The sequence below is a fragment of the Melozone crissalis genome, unplaced genomic scaffold, assembly GCF_028551555.1.
Source record: "Melozone crissalis strain CALT ecotype California unplaced genomic scaffold, PUWL_Pcris_2 ptg000074l_1, whole genome shotgun sequence".
NCBI lineage: Eukaryota > Metazoa > Chordata > Aves > Passeriformes > Passerellidae > Melozone > Melozone crissalis.
Window position 1 is genome coordinate 712,481 of NW_026535851.1, and position 7,598 is coordinate 720,078.

Sequence of the window (7,598 nt, forward strand, 5' to 3'; positions counted from 1 at the left end):
TTAAAAGTTCAAATTTAAATGAGCGTTGAAAATTAGAAGTAAAAACAAGTACTTCTTTTGAAATTAGATAAAATTTCTTTCTTATTTTGCAATGGGCAAAAAAGTTTTAAAAAGCCCACTTCTTGGGACACCCTGATCTCCATGCTGGATAGAACTAGCAGAAGTTTAATTACACTTTTTAGTGGAAAACAAAAACAGTAGCAAAATCTCAAATTTGTCAGTGGAATTTTTTTCATTTCTTTCAAATTATTTTAGGGTGATATTTTCTTTTTATCACTTTCAGCACTGCCGCATAGGCTTTTCAGTGAAGAGTAGAAAGGTAATGAATGTCTTTGAGATGTGATAAAGGCTGCATGGCAATGGAGAGGAGAGGAAAAACTGTCTGAGCAAATCTGCTTATCATGGTCAGGAGGCATCTCAGGAAGGGCAGCCTTACACCCTCTTTAGTCATCATACTGACAAAAACAACTTCCAAATTTGTAGGGCAAATTCTCTGGAGTCAGAAAAGGCCAGAATGAAGGTTCCCTGTACAAGGCTATTAATCCCACAGTGGCACCCTGTGGGCTAATCCCAGAGTGAAGGCTAGGAGAGAAAGGAAAGACAGGATGAAATTTGTCCTCACCAAAGTGTGGAAATTCCCTCCTGCCTATTTTAAGAGTACCATAACCAGGGTGTTTTAGGGGCAGTCTGGGAGACAGACATAGCCAAGTACCTTGACAGATTAGTCATTCCCTAAATGTTGCAAAATAATGTCCCAATCCTCCAAGCCCTGTAGGCAGGTACATGGTTCCCCAAGAACTTTTTTTTTAATTAGTTCAGCATTCTAACAGGCCTTCAGAGCAGAGCAATTCATAGATGACTTTAGGTGAATCATTCAATGTGGAAAATACAGGTCCAAACCTATAAAAATATATGGAGAGAATGATAAAAGAATTTCTTCTGTCTGAATAAATGTTAGGCAAAATTCCACAGAAATTAATAAAGCTGTTCTTGCTGATATTGCAGTGCTAGATGTAGTCAGAACACTTATTGTCACAGCAAACAGCAGTGACCGGTAATTTTGCATAAAAGAAATTTTGCATTTTCTGGGCTGCTTGCAGTGCTAGAAAATGTCAGTGCAGGACTGTACATTACCATGGGCTGCACTAAGAGTTTTGAGAGGCTGCAAATAACTCATTGACTGTTCTGGCAAACTCCTTTTTAAAGGAGTCACACTGTGACACAGCCTCCAGTTAGGAGCTGTGATGAGATCTCTACATCAAGCACTTGGTATTTCTCAAGAAAGCTCTTCAAGGATTGCTTGATGTGTCATTGAGAAAAGAGAGCAAGAAACCTGATTCAACAAAAGACTCAACAAAAATTTACCATTTTTTTTTCACTAGCTTTAAGTACTAAAATGTACCTAATAGATAATTTAAAGGGAAAAAAGGAAATCTTGCCAGTTCTTAAAGGATGGGACAGGTTAATTGGAGGTGACAGAGAGGAGTGTTGAACATGTCTGTTCAGCCCTTCTCACCTCACAGGTTTATCTTTTCCAAGATGAACTAGTGTAGAGGAGGGAGTGCTCTGTGATGTTGGTTATGATTTCACCTGCTCCTTCCGGGAAGCTTCTCTTAACTCTTTCAAAAAGGAAAGCAACTGTGTGGCAGTTTGTAAACGCACACTTCAAAACAGGATCTTTCAGTACTTTTTCTGATGCGTGTTGCTCTGAGGTGTGGCACATGAGCTGCAGTTCAAGCTCTGGAATGGTGAACTTATTTCACATTTAACATTAAACTGGTGTTTAGTTGATATGGATTTTTTTTTAATCAAATTGTTTACCTAATGTCTTTTTTTAAGTAAGTTTGTTTTTCTGGTAGTTTTCCATCAGAAATGGTTATTTGAAGAATGGGACAATATTCCCAGCAAGCATATGACTGAGAAAGAAACCAGGGGACAAGAGGGCTTGCATCAGCTCTCTGGGATATATGTGAACATATTAGGAATCATAGGATGCATAGGGGTTTTGAATTGCAAGGGGAAATGAAAAGAAGAACAAAAATTATCTGGAGGAAATTACCTTCTGCTGTGTCCTATACCAATATCCATTGAATAACTAATGCCCAATGTATTGATTATGTTCTGCTTGCTTTGCCTCCAGGAGACATGAGGACAATTTTTTTCTGTGTATTATTTGAGGGATACTTCTTTGCATAAGTATTTTCTTTATTTCAGACAACTACTCCAATCCATACACAATAAGCAGTGAAGAGAGATTTGGAACAGGACACAGGATAAACACAGGGAAAGCTTCTTGAAGCTAGAAGGTATTTTTGCATTGACAGTTTCTCTGCAAGTAAATGGAGATTAAAGAAGGATGTGGTGAGGTTCTCTGCTGGGTTTGCAGCAGGTATTTCACAACTGCCCTGTGTGCATCATACATGCATAGTACTTTGAATCTTTGCTAAATATTCTTCTACTAGTACTATCTGCCAGTATAATTTAATTTGCTTCTATTAAAACAAATTGAAACAAGATGTTATTTTGTTACAACTCAAAATGCACTCAAATCGAGCTACTTTGTTTTCTTTGCCAGTTAGCATTTACATTTTTAATGCATTACTAGACAGCTCATTTTCTTCTTTTTTTTTTTTTTTTTTTTTTTTTTTTTTTGTTTTTGTGCTAAATACAGCTGAGAAATCAACAGGTTTCCATTAAACTGCATCCCCAGTTTTTTTTTTCCTCCCTCGAGTGAAGAATCAACATATATTTGTAATGTTGTTACAGTGAGTCCTTTCTGACCTGGGGAAAGTGGATCAGTGTCCTGGTTTAGGGCAAATTTGGGAGAAAACTTCTAAAGGGGTTACTCTAGAAAGAAAATTCAAGCGGCCCCTCCCCCAGCTGGTTCAGGAAAAGATTTCTTTGGAGGAAAGTGGAAAAACCCTGTTTATTTAGCAGACAAAGCATTCACCAGCACAAAAAAAAATGAACAATATAAAACAATAAAACCTCTTGCTGCTCTGAAGAGATGACAAAGAAAGTCAGAAAGTCCCTCTGTGGGCTGTAGCTCGGCTCACCCAGTCTCTGATCAGTCCCTCTGGTGCTGGCAATGTCGCGGGCCAGGCCCGGCCTGGTCGGCCTCAGCTGCAGCTGCCGGTGCTCCCCTGGGTGTTCAGGCCAGAGCAGGTTCAAATAGTTCCAAGAAAAAGAAAAAACCACAGTCCAGGGAAATTCTCTGCCTCAGCAAGCTAAAACTAACTAAAAGCAAAGGAGAGCTCTGTCCTGCTGTCTGCCCATCTGCCGACAGCACAGCCCAGGAGCAGGAATGTGGAGGAGTGAGTGCAGTGTCTGAAAACAAACTGCTGCTTCTTCTCTCCTGCCTTCACTCTCTGGAACAAGTCTTAAAGGTGCAAAACTTATTATTCAGCATAAAGAGAAGAGATGATTGGGGATACAAACTTCATATAGCCAACCTGGGACAATCAGGAAAGAACAGGTACAGTCAGACCTGCAACATGTCTGCTGCAGTTTGGTCTGCCTGTCTTGTCGATGGAGCTGGGTTAATATGATGGCTGTACAGGTGAAAAACAGTATTTCTCAGCTGTGGCACATGTGTTTGTGTAGCTTTCCTGCAGGATCTGACCCAGCCCGCTGGCACCTCTGGCAAAACTCCTATTATGACTGGACACTCTCTGAGCAGAGTAGCCCACACAAGCATGCAGGTTGTTCCTTGTTCTCCATGAACCTCCATTTTCCCTGGCATGATCGAAAATCTACTTTGCAAATGTGTACTCACAGTCGTGGCCAGAAAGGGAAGAGGTTGTATGGAGGGGTGAGAAAGAAGCATTTGCCACTGTGGGTCTGTGCTGCCTGCTCCAGCAGCCAGCCCAGGAGCCCCTTCTGTGTGGAACAGCCTGGTGCCAATGTCCCGCGCAGCTGGGCTGAGTCCCGGGAGCCCTGGCTCCAGCCCTCCCTTTGTCACAAGCTGTCTGTCACCCTGCAAGGGCTGTGGCACTGTCCGAGGGCAGAGCTGGGCAGTGCCAGCCCTGCAAGGCTGGGAGCTCCCTTTGGATGCTGTCCTCTTTGCAGACAGGTGTTCACTCTTGGCTTCTCTTCTGTAGAGAAATCAATCTGTGGCTTCTTTCTTCCTGTGTATGAACCCCCCCGGGCTCAGCAAGAGCTTTGAAGTGGTGCTAGCAGCTGGAAAGTGCCTTCTGAATAATGAGGCTGAATGTTTCTCTCTCTGTATTTTTACTTTTATTATTTTACTTTTCATGTTTTCTCTCCACTCTGAGAACTGTGCATTCTGTGCTGCTCTGATTATATTTCTTTTTACTTTTTTTCAAACCCTCAGTGAAATAGCAATACTGGTCCAATGTTTTAAGCTTTCAAAAGCAGTGAGTTATTACCATTCGCAATTGCTCAAATTTAAGGGCATATTTATTTATAAATATTTACCCAAATGATAATGAGACAAGGAGCTGAGAATGTTTTCCCCAATCCCCTAAGGTCCTTGGTCATGTGATACCATTTAGCAGATTTACATCAATTTTCCAGCTCTGTGAGCTTTCTTAGGTAAGAAAGCTGCCAGCAAACAGGTCCAAGATTTCCCTTCAGCCTATAAATACACTGGGGAAAATTGAAAGGTATGAAGCATCCTGAAAATTTCTGGGTGCCTATACTGGTTATTCTAACCTGTGCTGTAGCTTTATCCTCACCTACTTTGCTCTGCATAAGCTGCACATAGCTGAAAGTGTGATCTGAGGACTGGACCAGTAAGATTAAATAGTAATTGAGGTTTCATTGCATTAACAAATTATATACTGTTTTGCAAGAGTATAATGTTTTATAACATCATATAATGTTTTGCAAAAAGTAGATAATGTAAATGCCAGCAGACATTCTTTTTGCAATATTAATGAACTTTAAAACTGTTGTGTTTTACTGACTGAGTTAAAATAGTCCTGTCTGGAACATAACCTCTTCTGGAGTACATAAAGGAGAGTTGAGTTAGGTTTCTACTTTTTTTCAGAAATCGAAAAGAAATTGTTATCTGCAAAGCATCCCGTTATTTTTACAGCAACAGAGGACTGTTAGATTTTGCAATCTCAGAAGTTTCTATATTGGCCTGTATTTTGCCCTGCTGTTTGTCACCTTCCTGTAGGGTAGGGATTAGCTTTGACTCAAACCACAGAATGCTGGGATGCATTTGAGGAACACGGTGAAGTTTTAAATTCATGGTGAACACTGCAGAAGAAAGTGCACTGTACTAACTCATGCAGGTGCCCTTACCTGCATCACTTTTTGGAGAAGTAGAGGTTGTTTTCTCTCTTTTGTCGCATGTCTTTGTCATTAATTAGCAATGGTTTATGTGCTTAGGGACTTCTTTTCCTTTAAGATACATGGAACCTTTGAATGTTTTCAGCCAGCAATGTAATTACCTCGAGCTTCCTGCTTCATCCACTTGAGCGTTTTAAATAGGTATATTTTTTTTTAAACAACCTTTTCACAAAGCAGACTCAAATGCATGTGAAATTATCCTCATCTCCAGTCAAGTTCAATCTGACCTGGAATGTTCTCAGAGTGTGATAACAACATTTTGTGCTCTTTGGAATTTAGGGTAGTTTTAGGGAGAGAGAGATTGCAAGCTTCAATGATTCTGTTTCTGTAACCATTTTGAGGTGAAATCCTCTCTAGGTAGACATATCCATTTGTGTTGTTTACTTTGTCACAGTCAGCCTTTGCTCAGTCATTACCAGGCTGAGTTTTCATCAGCTCCTGGATAAACTGAATTTCTTTTCTGCTAGTTCTCAGTTACTCCAGTGCCATTTTCAGGTCTCCACAAGACACTCCATTTTCTAGACATGCAATTTCACATGCATTTTGTGAACTACTGAAACATTACTTTTGCTCTTGTTGCCTTTTTTCATTTTTCCCTAACCAGATTTCAGTCAGTAGTTGAAAGTGCATGCACTCAAGAAATGTTGCGAGTGCTCAAGATGCAAAAAAAACCCATTACCAGGCAATTAGTGTTTGACACTTAATTGCTGCCCTTTTTGGAATGTCATGTTCAGAACCACTAGAAAAATGTGGTGATGGTAAATCTTCCATGGTTTTTTTGTTATTTCCTGCCTAGTTCTTGCTGGGAGCGGGCTGGGATGTCCGTGGGCAATAGGTCTGTACTAGGGTACTAAAGGACAGTTGGTTTGGGCTTATCTAACATGAGGAAGGAGACAGTGCAAAGAAGGGAAATTACAATGACCAGAGGTGAAACTACAGCTAGGGGATCACTTGATACAAGCAGTAAGAGAGCAATTAGAATAAAAGCAAACCTGTCTTCAGCCAACAGGTAGTGACCACCTGGAACTGGCTTCCATGGGAGGCTGTTGGGATGGGCCAGTCACTGTGTTCAAGTAAATTTATAGACAACAGATCCACAAAGAGATGCTGAAAAGTATGGGGATGCTCTAAAATCCCTATTGTAATAGGTGTGAATGCAGAACCACTGTGAGTGGAACAGAGCAAGAAAACAGTTGGATTTTTATGCTTTCCCTACCTACTTACTTCACCACCACTGGAGACTGAGTGCAGGGATAGAAAAGGCAGTGCTCTGCCCCACTGTGGTATTTTCTGTGCCCTTATAAGTTTTATTTATTGCTCAGACCACCATAAAATTAGAGGTTAAACAAGCATTTACCCTTGAAAACTCTACAAGTAAGGAACTTTTATGTGTGCAAGATTTTGCTAGACTCAGACCCTATACTTTATTTGGTTAAAGAGGACCACGAACATTCACACAACTGTATAAATAATCACGTCCAGTTAGTCCTGTCAACTGAGCCAAAAGAGGGATTTTAAGTGCCAAGGACTTTGAGCCAGGGTAAAATTAGAAAGAGATGTTCTAAGTGTGTTTAGAAGATGAGGCATAGATAAAATCAGATAAGCAAAATTATTTAGTATCCTGTCACTTGTAAAATGTTTATCAGTTAAAAATAAAAGAAGTGAGAAAAATAAGTTAATCTTTTACAAGAAACAAAACCACATTTAATGGCTGGGTTAGGAGCCTGTGTTTAATAAGCAGCAGGGGATGATGACAAACAGTCCACAGCAACTGCTGACAGACATCCTGTTTTCAGCAGTTTGTGTACAGCTCGCCAAGAGATGCTACCTGCAGAGGTAGAAAATCTCAATGTGTTGTCTTAGCTGGAGGTAATTATCTGGAAGATGGGTAGAAAAACATGAATGACTCAGCTGGATACTGGAGCTGTTTGGAGGTGTTCCAGCTGATTGGTTTTCTGATAGAAAAGGCTGATTGTTTCAAAGGATAACATCTCGCTAAGATATGTAATCTCAATAAGAGTGTCTTTTGTGCTGTGCCCAGACTATTCCTCAATTTTGCCAGGCTCTCTGGCAGTCACCAGGCAGGTGGTACAGAGATGAGCTCTTCCCAGCTTCCTCTGCTGGATTTTCAGTGGCTCCTAGCTGGTCTTGCAGTGACCATTTCTGTCCTTCCAGCCACATCAGCTGACTCTGTTGTCTGTCCAAGTCTGCATTGCAGATGATTTTTTTTTCATATGTTTGAAATATTTTGCAGGCTGCATAGAAAATCTTCTTACGTT